The sequence below is a fragment of the Pinus tabuliformis genome, chromosome 6 (assembly GCF_031772625.1).
Source record: "Pinus tabuliformis cultivar Carrire ecotype Pingquan chromosome 6, CPIR1, whole genome shotgun sequence".
In the NCBI taxonomy this organism is placed as follows: domain Eukaryota; kingdom Viridiplantae; phylum Streptophyta; class Pinopsida; order Pinales; family Pinaceae; genus Pinus; species Pinus tabuliformis.
The window spans coordinates 116713374-116727174 of record NC_142292.1 but is presented as its reverse complement, the minus strand read 5'-3'; the positions used below and the strand labels follow the sequence as shown (position 1 = coordinate 116727174).

Genomic DNA, 13801 nt, shown 5'->3' with positions numbered 1-13801 from the left:
CTATGAGTGTAACTTCTAAAAGAAGACGAGGATCAAGTAGAAATGATCTTAGCCATTGATTAACTTCTAATTTGGGTCGTTTAATCTCAACGAGGAGATTATTTAAGGAAGCTTGAGGGTCATTTGGAAGACGCACAGAGTGAGTTTAGAAGTTCGATTTTTTGAAGCAGAGCAGCTGCCAGGAGAATTTCGATAGTGAGCTTTTGCAGTGAGGGCAGGGATAGTTTGGTTGGAGAGTCTTCTCTTGAGCTAGGATACATAACAAAGAGGCAGAGAGACACCAAAAGGAGGCAGTGTAGGACACAAGAGGGGTTGACGCTGAACTTGAAGGGCTCACCCAAAGGCAACACGGTCTTCCCAAGCAGAAGTCCGAAAATTTGCTGGGGTTTGACGTTTGAGCCAGGAGGGTTGACGTCAGAGCTCCGAGAGAGAAAATCGACCTAGTGCAGAGCTAATGCAGAGCCTTAGAGGCTGGTGCAGGGCCCACGCAGGGGTAACGCAGAAATAGTTGTGGACATGTTGGTTTAGCTGCCAGATCAGCTGGGACTTGCCGGGTAGAGTGAGGTAATCTCACAAATTTCTTCTGCCAGTCATATTTCTCTGTAACTGAATTGCTGGGAGGGCATCCAGAGTTGTATTCAGAAAACTATTGAATAATAATAAAAACCCTCAGCGTTGTGTCAATGGTTTTTCCGCATTGGGTTTTTTCGGGGACATTTGTCCAAAAACAACTGTGTCATTTGTGTGTGTCTTTCTTTATTGTTCAGTTTCTTGTTTTGGCATATTATTTAATTGGTGTAGGCAACAATGTATGTATTTCGATGTTTGTCGTAGAAAATTGCAAATAGCTTGTTCATGTAAATCTAACAAGTAGGAGAAATATCATCAGTGTTGTAGTAGGAATTCCCAGGTTTGAGGAATTTTCAGATGGTATCAGAGCGAGTGCAGGTGAAGCAAGAAGAACAATGCTAAAGAACCCAACATTGAGAAGAAAAGGAGGTCGAAAAAGATGCAGGAGGCAACAGTTCGACTCCCCAGAGGGGTTTGCGTAGTCCTAGCCGGAGGGATGAATTTTGAGGCAGTCTCTCTTTGAGTGAGTCGACAAAGAGAAGGGCTTCCAGATCGAAATCTTGTTGTGGCACTAGGCAGAGGGAGCAGCGCTGAAGCCTCAGCGTGAGGAAGAGCTGGTGGGACGTAGTTTTTCTTACATGTCGTTTTGTTGGGAAGAAAGACGTCAGAGGAGAAGAGAAGCGTCGTGAGGGAACCTTTCCTCAGTAGACTTCCCGCCAAGAAGTCTGTTCTCTTATTGGTTGAGCAGCAGCAGTGAGAGCAGAGAGGAGCAATTCGACAGTTTTTCGTGGCAGAGATGGCAACCAGTGGCTTGAGAGATTAAGACAAGTTGGATGGGGCATCCAACTATGTCATCTGGAAGGCAAGGATGTCATTCCTTCTAGATGAGCATGCGCTCAAGACATATGTGTTGAAGAATCTAGGGCAAAGTAGTGTAGTGTGATTCTTCGTTACTTGATAACAATTTGTGGAGTCTTTTTACTTTTCTTGTTAGCTTATTCTTCTTCTTCTTATTATTAGTGCATATGTGTGTACTTCATCAAACTACTACCAAAACATAAAAACAAGAACACGAGATGTTGGCTCTCTGCCAAGGCCAAAATCTCTCTCTTCTCTTGAGAGGAAAACCCTTTAGTGAATTTCTATTATTGAAGCTTCTATTGATCAATGTCAAACCCTAGACCCCTGACAAAGAGATCCTCCAAGCACAAGTCAAGTCTTCACTCCTTTCTGCACCATATACCCCAGCACTTCTTCTGGCACTTTGTCCTCCTCCCGACACTTCGTTCTTCTACTCCTTAGTAGGCTCTCTTATACTAGTTCTAGAAGAGACTCTAATCTTTGATCCTTAGTGAGATCTTTCACCAAGAGTATACCTTCTTTCTCTTGACCCAATCGAGCTTCTTCTTGATGTATAGTGCAGACTTGATATAGTGGTACTGTAGCCCTACCTTCTCGCACATGTGGGAGGTTTCCTTTAAGATTTTAGCTCCTTTTTCCTTCGCTAGAGAGACCCTCTTCTTCGCTTGAGTATGGGGCCTAATAGGCCTAAGTCACTAGCCCAAACAAAGAAGAATATATAACTGTGATCTCACTGCTGATATAGCTGCAGACTGTCCTTCATTTCCTCACACGTGTGACTGTGTATACCCTAGAAAACAATCCCTCAATCTTTGTTGTTCTTCCTCCTTACTTCGTTGCCCTAGTAGACCCTTTACCTCGGCTTCCTTCATTCTTCTTGTCCTCTTTCTCTTGCGGATTTCAGAGCTAATTTGATGCATTGTATTTGGAGTGGACAACCTCTATAAATAGAGGATTGTCCCTCCATTTAGGCTGACTAGAAGGCCGACTAGTCACCTTGTTTGTAGGCTGACTTTGAGGGCTATTTTGGAGGCTGATTTGTTGAGCAAACTTCGGATAGTTTCCATGGTGGTGTATGATGCTTGAAGGAGCTTTTGATGATGCCATTACATAGGAGTAGACTTGACTTTGCTTGGAGGCTATCCCTTTGACTTAAATATATATTTATACATGGTGTAATATGCCCTTAAGGGCTTCAACATTTTTTTTTTACTATTCGACTCACCTATAACACTTACATGTACTAGACCTATTTCAATGAGCAAGAAACTCATTGACATATATTATAAAAATAATATTTCTTTTCTTGAATAAGTATAAATATCAAAAGTACATTTATGAATACCGAACCTAGTTACACTTCCTTCAACACTTCCTCGTACTAGGGAGGTATTCATACAACGTTACAAGGTGTTTGGCTATTATCAATCTTGAAGAATTCACATAAGAGAAACCGGATTAGCAATCCATCTGTTAGAGCATCATATCCATCAGCATTGTCATAGTGCAAAGCCTTGACTAATAGCTCCATCTCTTTACGAGACCATGAACTACAATGCTGGCGAGACCAATGATTTATAGACACCTTCATCATTGTCTCTCAAGGTACATGCCCACCCGGTGTTCTCCAAGTATGACCTTCTAGGACTATTCTTATCTTGGGTTCCCAACCCTCAAAGAATATCGGTCCTCTTGCCTACTCTTGACTTGGATGCCCTACACATCCTCAAAGAGCAGTGTTACTTGGGAGCGGTGGCAACATTTTCAGAAGCTCCCAGTTTGAGAGCGAATCCCGGAGCATTTATATATATATATATATATTTTTATATTTTGATACATATATGTCAACAAAAACATGTAGAATAATGAATTAGATATAAAAAACATAAAAAAAACATAGATTGAACCATATAACAACAATCATCTAGAAGTTATAATCTTCATCAACCACGTCCACAAGTTAGTAACATACAATATATTGAGTCTCATGATTCATCAATCTTAAAGTTTCAAGCTTTTAAAATTCAATATATAACATTTATCATCATTGATCACCAAAGTTGTACTTGTAAGCTAAGTGTAACCATTACAACAAATAATATCTAACATGAAATGAGATGTTATAAAATGAAATGAAATGAAACAACTTTCAACTTTCATGAAGCATCATATTCATAATTCATTACTAATGAGTTATAATTGCCAACTTCAAACTTAAATTGTCATATATTGTTTAAAAAAATATCATAATAAATATGAAAGAGTCAATAGTTATAAAAACTACTAGAAACTAGAAAAGAGAAGTAAATCTATTATCTATTTCTTATGCTTGGGCCTCTTGCCACCACGAGAAATTTCTAATTTTTTAGTCTTGTTGGAAAATCAAGATCTTTGTCATTAATATCACCCTCTTAGCATTAATATCCAGAGGTATCTTTGTCATTACCTCTGTATTTGTATAGGGATCTTTGTCATTAATATCACCCTCTAAGCATTAACATAAGATAGAAAAAGCATAGCATGTCAAGTCAAGATTTTGTTTGAGTGATCCGTACATTTTTAGAAGGGTCATGATAGAGGAGTTCGACAACCAATGTCACTAACATCAAGGTACATAGAGGGATTGGTGCTCTTGATTAAATACGAGTTCCATACCCTAATACATGACAAAATTCAATGGAAACATTGCAATCCCCCAATCCTGAAATCCTGAAAAACTGATAAGTATGCTGGATTTTGAATGAAATCTAAAATTCTACTTTCTCCATATGAAATCCAATGAGGCAGGAACCACTCTCAAACATCCTGAGTCATTTCATGGTAATGTTAAAAATTTAAGTAAAAGGATCACTCTTACTTTAAGAATTTAACATTACCATGAATAGCATATCAATACTAGGGACATAGACTTGATCATTAAGCCGCCCCACTAAAACATTATTTGTTTCTTTAAAAAACAATTGCATTTCAAACATTACTACAAAAAAATTTGCAAAAATGGCAAAACGCTCCTGAAAAGGCAGGGAGCAAATTTTTTTTTAGGGAGAGCGCTCCTGACCCGCTCTCGAGTCGCTCCCGCCCGAAGCGCGGATTGGGAGCGGGATCGGGGGGGGGGCTCCCCCGCAACACTGTCAAAGAGTATTGGATGCCAAATGATTACCTAATCCTCCCATTCTTTCTTCCCAAGTGAAGACAATAATGTTGTGTTTATATCAATGTGGAAAAAGTTGAAGTTGGGATTAATTTGGCAAGGGTCCAAAAGTTGAAAAACTCGGCAAAGTCGGGAGTTTTTTGAAAAAGTCGGAAAAATTAAAAAAACACAAAATTATTCATTTTTTTAATTTTTTTTATAACATCTAGAGTATCCACAACATCAAATAAATGCATTTCCACATAAACATGTAAAGAAAGCTAATATATAATATGTATATGAAGTCTAGTGCTACATCACATATCAAAATAGTGAATCAACTCCTGAATTTTGAGTCCTGTTTGAGTCTCAACTCTCAAGAGTCAAAATATCAACAAAAAATATAATAAATGTACATCATGAGTCATCTAAAAGTCATCAAGTAATCACTAATCAGTCACTGAGATCCTTTTCCCCTTTAATTGGTTATCATAAGTTTTTTCTTGAATTTATTTAAATAATTACTGTGAATAAATCTGGCTAATTGGTAGAGGTACGTTTACTGGCATGGGATGCAGATTGTTGTGGATAAGTTTGTGCAGAGTTGGATGCTGTAGCACTTTTAAAAGTGCAAATCAATAGTTGGGTTTCTAACTTTCTATACCTCTCTCTTGGTATCATCTAGGGCATGGGCATGTATTGTAATGGACTTGGTAATTTGGGAGTGTTTTAAGTTATTACTTTGCTCCTCCTTTGTTCTTTATGCTTAATATGTTGCCTCTTGTTACAGCTAAAATGTTTTTAACTGGCTTCTTTTTAAAACAGTATGGCAGGTGTTACTACCGGCAATGTTGAATACTTGGCAAATGCTATCAACGAGGTCACAAAGTCATCAGAAAAAGAGATGAAAGTTGGTGCAATTTAAATCTAATTTTTGGCAAACATCACAATTTTATTATTGCATCATCATATGAGAATTTTAGATCTTAGTTTGATTTTTGTGCTAGTGCACTACCATTGGAGACACCTTTGAATAAGTAGCCTATTGGTTAGGCATAGTCATTAGCAAACTTAGTTTTTGTACTCCGTTTTAGGGGTACAGTAGGTTTCTCATGATAGTGTAGGATAAACGTTTGCTAGTGCACTGCTATTGGAGATACCTTTGAATAAGTGGCCTATTGTTTAGGCATAGTCATTAACAAAAATAGTTTTGTACTCCATTTAAGGGGTGCAATCGGTTTCTCATGAAAGTGTAGAATACAGATTTGAGGTTTTTTTTATGGACGTTTCCTTTTATGGTTGTATTCTGTCAAGAGGACAATTCACATACCTGTGTACTTTCCTTTCTCAAAAAGTGGGATGTTATTAAAATTAAATATCTCAGGAAAACTACAGGAATATATGGTTACCTTCAGCAATAACAGATGCACTTAATCAGCTCCCAAATCTGACTTATATGGTTTGGAAATTTGTCTCTGTGCACAACCGTCCAACTCAGCCACAAGAAAGGGTTTAAAGTTTTGCTACACGGGTTTTTCTGTCAGCGAGTTAAGGGTTTGGTGTTAAGTTATAAACTCAGAACTGTTTAACTGTGACTGTTGAGTGTTGACAATGGACTGTGGACATACCTTGCCGGCTCCTCTCCACGCAATGGCAGTTGCAAACGGAAGTTGGATTTGCCAATTTGGAACGTAACCCTCGTTCTCTCGATTCTCCACAGCAGCCAAAACAGCGAACAATGAAAACGCACAGCAAAAACTAAACTGAAATCACCCTTTGTGGCTCTTTATCCACAAAAAAAAATTCATGCCGATTTTTTCCATTGACTCGCGATTAAATCGGGATTATTTCGATAAAATCGCGATTTTTTCGTTTATGAAAAAATCGCCAAAAAGTTGCCCGATTTAATCCTTTTGCCCAAAAAATCGTAATTTTAGGAATAAATCCCGATTTTTTCGGGACTTTTTCCACACTGGATCCTGTGGCGATTGTGCATTCATATATTATGAACAAGGACAGGTAACGTTTGACTTACTCCTAATGGTAAAAACGAGCTTTATTTTGAATAAAATAGATCTCCCCAAGTAGGATTCGAACCTACGACCAATCAGTTAATAGCCGACCGCTCTACCACTGAGCTACTGAGGAACAACGGAGGGTTCCCATATACGGGCAAGATTCTTGTTCTTTGGACCGACCCATGATCATCAGTGTATAAACGAGAAACTCAATAAGGTTTTTTATCAACTCTTCGACACCCCACCCTAGAGGTATCGACCTATAAATACAATAGGATCTATAATTATTGTTACCATTCAATATTAGGTATTACTTAAAAAGAATAATTCGATTATATAGAACCTTGAAATAAAGAGATAACTTTTAGATTTAGATGAAGGAGGATTGGCGGTGAAAATAACAGTTTACGGGAAAGGCAGAATCGGTAAATCAACAACTAGTTGTAATATCTCAGTCGCTCTAGCGAGACGTGGTCAAAAAGTGTTACAGATTGGGTGTAATCCCAAACACGATAGTACTTTTACTCTTACAGGATTTCTAATACCTACAATTATAGATACTTTACTCTATATTGTGTCTACATTTCCATTCATGGCCTTCATTTAGAATTACAGCTGTTAGTTCTGGTCTAGTGTCTGACCCATGAAATGGAAAACACAATTGTCACTCCTTTGTAATCAGGGGTGATCCAAAACTCCCTCTTGATCAGGGACCTGTCAAAGCTCCCTCTTAACTAGGGACTCTTTCATTCATCAACAACTTCTTCTTTGGGTGTCCTTCAACTGCTTGATCTCCTTCCTTTCTTTGATGTCATGAAGTATTTGTTCGAACTTCTTCTAGGTAGGGCACCATCCATCGATCACTTTCCTCCCTGGTTTTTCATGTCATGCTTCCTTCGTGGAAAGTGGCTTTCTTGTCATTCATCAGGTTTTCTTGTCATCTTGGCTACTCTTTTGTCATCTTGTCCATGCTTCGGAATATTCTTCTCATGGATGCTTCATTGTACTTGCATGTTTACATGTTTTGACCTAGTAGCCCATCATGACTTCATCTTGATATTGCTTCAACATTGCTTTTTCTTTTGTTGGATGGCTTCTTCATCATGACATCTCTGTAGAGTAGAATCAATTATCTACACCTTTTATATCTCCAAGGCCTTCATAGGTGTCAAGGGTCCTTTCTTCCTTTATCAAAGTTGTCTTGCCTTCTTTCGGGAGATATCTTCAAAGTATCTTGTCAGATAGTGATTCTCGGTGATCATGGTGTTCTTCCACATGCTTGATCTCTTTCTTCATTTGCTTCTTCTCAGATAGATAGGTCAACCATCTAATGCTTCTTGTGAGATCATTCCTTCATTGCTTGCTTTCTGGACTTGTCAACATTTCTTCTTGCTTCTTAGTCAGCAATCTTACACTCCTTATGTGAGCATATTCTTTTGTTGACCTTCATAGCATTGTAGTACATGCCTTCGAGCATGTCCTTGGTGAAAGAGATTCTTTCATACTTGATCATATTATAGAACTATTCCCATGACTCAATAATATACAAATGATAGCATGACTAAAATTTGATGCATACATACCTCATCTTGATTTTCCTTTGATCATCCTTTGATGTGGCACTTCTTGCTTCATCTTAGCTTTCCTGCATATCATCCTTTTCTTGAATCCCATGAATGGGATTCCCAATGAGACATCTGCTTTGGTCCATGAACCTTGTTTTGAAGGTTCCATCATAGGATCTTAAAGATCCTTGCCTTGCAAATGTTTCCTTTCTTTTGATGATGGAGGTCTTCTAAGATTCTTAATCATGATCAATTTTTCTTTCATCGTGAATGAGGTCTTATACTAGGGGCTATACCTACCATGCTCCTATATTCTAGAAGATATTTCTACTCATGCATTTTTGTTCCTATCGTAAATGCTACATCTTCATGAGTATCTAGAACTCTATGTACATCATGCTACTAGATTCTAGAGGATGTTTCTAGCCATGCAATTTTAATTTATTCCTACATGCTCCTATCCTACTCAAAACTTTGAAAGAAGTCTAGAAGTAAAGAGTTTGACCTAGTCATAGTAAAGATCCGGAGGATCTTCCTTCTTTTGCTTCTTTCCTTCTTTCATCTCTTGAGTTATGTGAGCTTCTTCCCTCTTCCTTTTGTTGTTGTTGTCCTTCTTAAGCTTAGGACAATTCCTTTTGTAGTGTCCATATTCTCGGCATTCAAAACATTGGATTTTGGACATGTCTTTGTTGTTTGTTCTTCGTGGACCAAACTTGCCAAATTTAGCCTTTTTTTGGCCATGGTAGCAAATGCTTGCTCCTTTGATCCCACATCTTCCTTTGCCTTACGTCAGGTTTCCTTTGTTCTGCATAGAGACCACATTTCACTGAGAGTGGTTGCTTCCTTCTAGGCATATATGCTTGACGTGAAGTTGCCCCAATTCTCAGGTAGAGCTTTGAGTACTATAGTTGTCATCTCTCTGTTAGACATGACTTCTCCAAGCTCTTGAAGTTGATCTCTCATTTCAGAGATTTTCATGAAGTAGGGAGCTATTCCTTCCTCTGTTATCTTCATCTTGTATAATTCATTCCTTAGAGATATTTCTTCTCCGGTTGTAGATACTGAGAATAGCTTTACTAGCTTATCATAAATTTCTTTTGATGTCTCAAACTTGGGGACATAAGGAATGAGAGAGTCCTTGATTGATTTTATCAGAATCCTTTGAGCTCTTGTCTCATTCGTACTTGGCTAAGGCTTGAGTTTGTTCCTTAGAAGGGATAGTGATATTCCCTTTGACATGCTCTAGGAGTTCATTCTCCTTGAGTAGTAGATCAGTCCTCTTCTTCCATGCAAGAAAGTTATTGGTACCCACCAATTTATTGCTTTCCTTGCAAAAGGACATTGATATATATTCAGAAGGGGACATGTACTTACTTGATAGATTTTTGAGATGTAATGGATTTGCTTCCTCCTTGAAGGCTTGATGGCTTGTCTTCCCTGGATCTTGATGTTCTTCAAGTTGCCTTCTCCAAGTGGACTTGCTTGATGATGAGATTTGCTTGAAGACTTGTAGCTTGATGTAGGTCCTGCTTCAATCTGTTCTTCTTTGTAGGTGCCTTTATGTAAGGCTCTTCTTCTAGCTTTGTAGACCTCCTTGATGAATGATGGATTGTAGACCCTTCTTGTTCTTGAAGTGATTGAGACGTCTAGACTTAATGCTTCAACTTTTTAGATGCTTCTCCTTGATGAGTGTTCTTGAGTTTCCCTTTCCTTGATGTGTCAACCTCGCTCTGATACCATGTTGAAGAATCTAGGGCAAAGTAGTGTAGTGTGATTCTTTGTTACTTGATAAAAATTTGTGGAGTCTTTTTACTTTTCTTGTTAGCTTATTCTTCTTCTTCTTCTTATTAGTGCATATGTGTGTACTTCATCAAACTGCTACCAAAACATAAAAACAAGAACACAAGATGTTGGCTCTCTGCCAGGGCCAAAACCTCTCTTCTCTTGAGAGGAAAACCCTTTAGTGAATTTCTCTTATTGAAGCTTCTATTGATCAATGCCAAACCCTAGACCCCTGACAAAGAGATCCTCCAAGCACAAGTCAAGTCTTCACTCCTTTCTGCACCATATACCCTGACACTTCTTTCGACACTTTGTTTTCCAGCACTTCATCCTCCTTCTTCCGGCACTTTGTTCTTCTACTCCTTAGTAGGCTCTCTTATACTAGTTCTAGAAGAGACTCTAATCTTTGATCCTTAGTGAGATCTTTCACCAAGAGTATACCTTCTTTCTCTTGACCTAATCGAGCTTCTTCTTGATGTATAGTGCAGTCTTGATATAGTGGTATTGTAGCCCTACCTTCTCGCATGTGTGAGAGGTTTCCTTTAAGCTCCTTTTTCCTTTGCTAGAGAGACCCTCTTCTTCACTTGAATATGGGGCCTAATAGACCTAAGTCACTAGCCCAATCAAAGAAGAATATATAACTGTGATCTCACTGTTGATATAGCCGCAGACTGTCCTTCATTTCCTCACACGTGTGACTGTGTATACCTTAGAAAACAATCCCTCAATTTTCACTGTTGTTCTTCCTTACTTCGCTGCCCTAGTAGACCCTTTACCTTGGCTTCCTTTGTTCTCCTTGTCCTCTTTCTCTTGCGGATTTCAGAGCTAATTTGGTGCATTGTATTTGGAGTGGACATCCTCTATAAATAGAGGAATGTCCCTCCATTTAGGCCGACTAGAAGGTTGACTAGTCACCTTGTTTGTAGGCCGACTTTGAGAGCTGTTTTGGAGGTTGATTTGTTGAGCAGACTTCAGATAGTTTCCATGGTGGTGTAGCATGCTTGAAGGAGCTTTTGATGATGCCATTGACATATATTATTCCTTTGACTTAAATATATATTTATGCATCGTGTAACATGCCCTTAAGGCCTTCAACATTTTCTTTTGACTATCCGACTCACTTATAGCACTTTGACATGTGCTAGACCTATTTCAATGAGCAAGAAACTCATTGACATATATTATAAAAATAATATTTGTTTTCTTGAATAAGTACAAATATCAAAAGTACATTTATGAATACCAAACCTAGTTACACTTCCTTCAACAATATGTCGACAGCGTGGTGGTTGTGCTTGCAAATGCAGATCCACTGAAGAAGTACAAGGCAGTAATGGTGAATGCAAAGAGAATGATCCTCGACGGAGTGAAGGATCATGTAGCTTGTTACATTGCTAGCAGAGGGACTGCTAAGGAGATGTGGGATGCGTTGTCTATGTTGTATCAGGGATCTTCCGAATAGCGGAAGATGTACTTAGAGTAGAAACTGAGATCTGCACAGATGTAGAAGGGTGAATGCATTGATCTGTTCCTCAAAGCTTCAGGAGACTCGAGATGAGTTATCAACTGTGGGGTCTACACCTCAAGATTCTGAGTTGGTTAGACTGGCCCTCAATTCTGTCTCAGATGAGTGGCAAGTCTTTGTCCAGAGTATCTTGGGCAAGGTGACTTTGCCGAATTGGGATGAGATGTGGGCAACTCTCAAGCAAGAGGAGCTGAGGAAAGACTTGGTCGAGTGTAAGCTTGACGGAAGTAGTCGCAGTGGGTCGAAGCCCAAAGAGAAGGATGAGAATGCAGCCCTTTGCATCGAAGGGGTAGTGGGAGCAGCGGAGGCAGAAGAAGGACGTCTCGAAGATAAAGTGCTTTAGGTGTGGTGAGATGGGTCACTATGCAACACAGTGTCCTCTCGGGAAGAAGGACAAAGATGAGAATCACGATTCGAAGGCTGCACCCACGAAGATCGAGGAGGAAGAGTTTGCCATGACAACCGAGATACCTCCAAGAGGGAGGTGGGTTGATTTGGAGCTGTAGTTTGAAAGAGCTACAGATGGGCAGGATCCTTGAGGAACCCACCTCTCAGATCAATTTGTTGCTACAGGAGCCCAGATCAGAAGTAGTAGGATGGACTAGTGTTAGATGGTGCCGAGGAGTGTCGGAGAGATAGTTGCAGTGGCTAGGAGCGCGATAGACTAAACAATGCAGAGTAGAATTAGCAGCATTGCAGATGGCATAGAGCAAAGGTCAGCAGCAACATAGAAGATTCAAAGGGTCAACGCAGAGACTAGCAGCAGTCAGGCTCCAACATTCACATGGTATCATACTAAAGACAGTTAATTCAATGATTTGGGATGTTTTTCCGTTGTTGATGCATTAGCAACAATAGTTTGCAGTGCAGAGGTAGTTGGTAGTGGCAGTGCCAACAGCAGCACGAATGCAGAAATTCAGAGGGAGTTGCAGTACGGATGCAGTGTTGACAATGGAAGGGTCAGCAGTAGTATAGATGCAACATTTGCGCAGTGGTTGGTCGACAACATGTCAAACATCAGCAGCGCAGAGGGAGATGTTACAGAACAGAGTGATGCTTCAATAGGTTGCATTGCTATAGCATATTTCTCGCTAAGAGGGAGTGTTTATTTTTGGTAGCATCGAATGTGCTCTAAGTCTCAAATTTTGTAGGGAGGCTTGCGCACATGTATTCCTAAGAACCTAGAAAGCGTTTTGGGAAATTCCACCCCGAAACAGTTTTATTAAAATAATTAATTATTTTTAATACGACCCTATGTCTAAATTTAGGAAAATAAAATAATTAATGGGCATTAATCTAACTATGGGTGTAACTTCTAGAAGAAGACGAGGATCAAATAGAAATGATCTTAGCCATTGATTAGCTTCTAATCTGGGTCGTTGAATACCAACGAGGAGATTATTTAAGTAAGCTTGAGGGTCATTAGGAAGACACACAGAATGTGTTCAGAAGGTCAATTTTCTAAAGTAGAGTAGCTGCAGGGAGAATTTTGATAGTGAGTTTTTGGAGTGAGGGGTAGGGATAGTTTGGTTGGAGAGTCTTCTCCTGAGCTAGGATACGCAGTAGAGAGGCAGAGAGACACTAGAAGGAAGCAACGCAGGACCCAGGAGGGGTTGACGCTGAGCTAGAAGGGCTCACGCAAAGGTAGCGCAGTCTTCCCAAGCATAAGTCCAAAAATTTGCTGGGGTTTGATGTCTTAGCCAGGAGGGTTTACGTCAGATCTTCAAGAGAGAAAATCGACCCAGCGCAGAGCTGACGTAGAGCCTTAGAGGCTGACGCAGGGGCAACGCAAAAATAGTCGGGGATACGTTGGTTCAACTGCTGGATCAGCTGAGACTTGCCAAGTAGAGTGAGGTAATCTCACAAATTTCTTCTGCCAGTCATATTTCTCTGTAACTGGATTTTCGGGAGGGCATCCAAAGTTGTATTCAGAAAACTGCTGCATAATAATAAAAACTATCAGAGCTACTACACTAGTTTTCCCACATTGTGTTTTTCCAGGGACATTTGTCCAAAAACAACTGTGTCATTTGTGTGTATCTTTCTCTATTGCTTAGTTTCTTGTTTCGGCATATTATTTAATTGGTGTAGGCAGCAGTGTATGTATTTCGATGTTTGTCGTAGAAAACTGCAAATAGCTTGTTCATGTAAATCTAACAAGTAGGAAAAATATCATCAGTGCTGCAGTAGGAATTCCCGGGTTTGAGGAATTTTCACATGGTATCAAAGCGAGTGCAGGTGAAGCAAGAAGAACAGTGCCAGAGAACCCAACGCTGAGCAGAAAAGGAGGTCGAAAAAGCTGCAGGATGCAACAATTCAACTCCCTAGAGGGGTTTGCGTATTCTTAGCA

General features: G+C 39.5%; 1 protein-coding gene and 1 non-coding gene across 2 annotated transcripts in view; one reads left to right on the top strand and one right to left on the bottom strand.

Annotated features, from left to right (window-relative positions):
- The window catches only part of LOC149257620 (leucine carboxyl methyltransferase 1 homolog), a 320644-nt gene that overhangs the window by 274588 nt on the left and 32255 nt on the right, over positions 1-13801 (top strand). The gene's annotated exons all lie outside the window — the stretch shown is intronic.
- TRNAN-AUU (transfer RNA asparagine (anticodon AUU)) lies at positions 6638-6709 on the bottom strand. Its single transcript has one exon. It is a non-coding gene; the product is annotated as a tRNA-Asn (tRNA).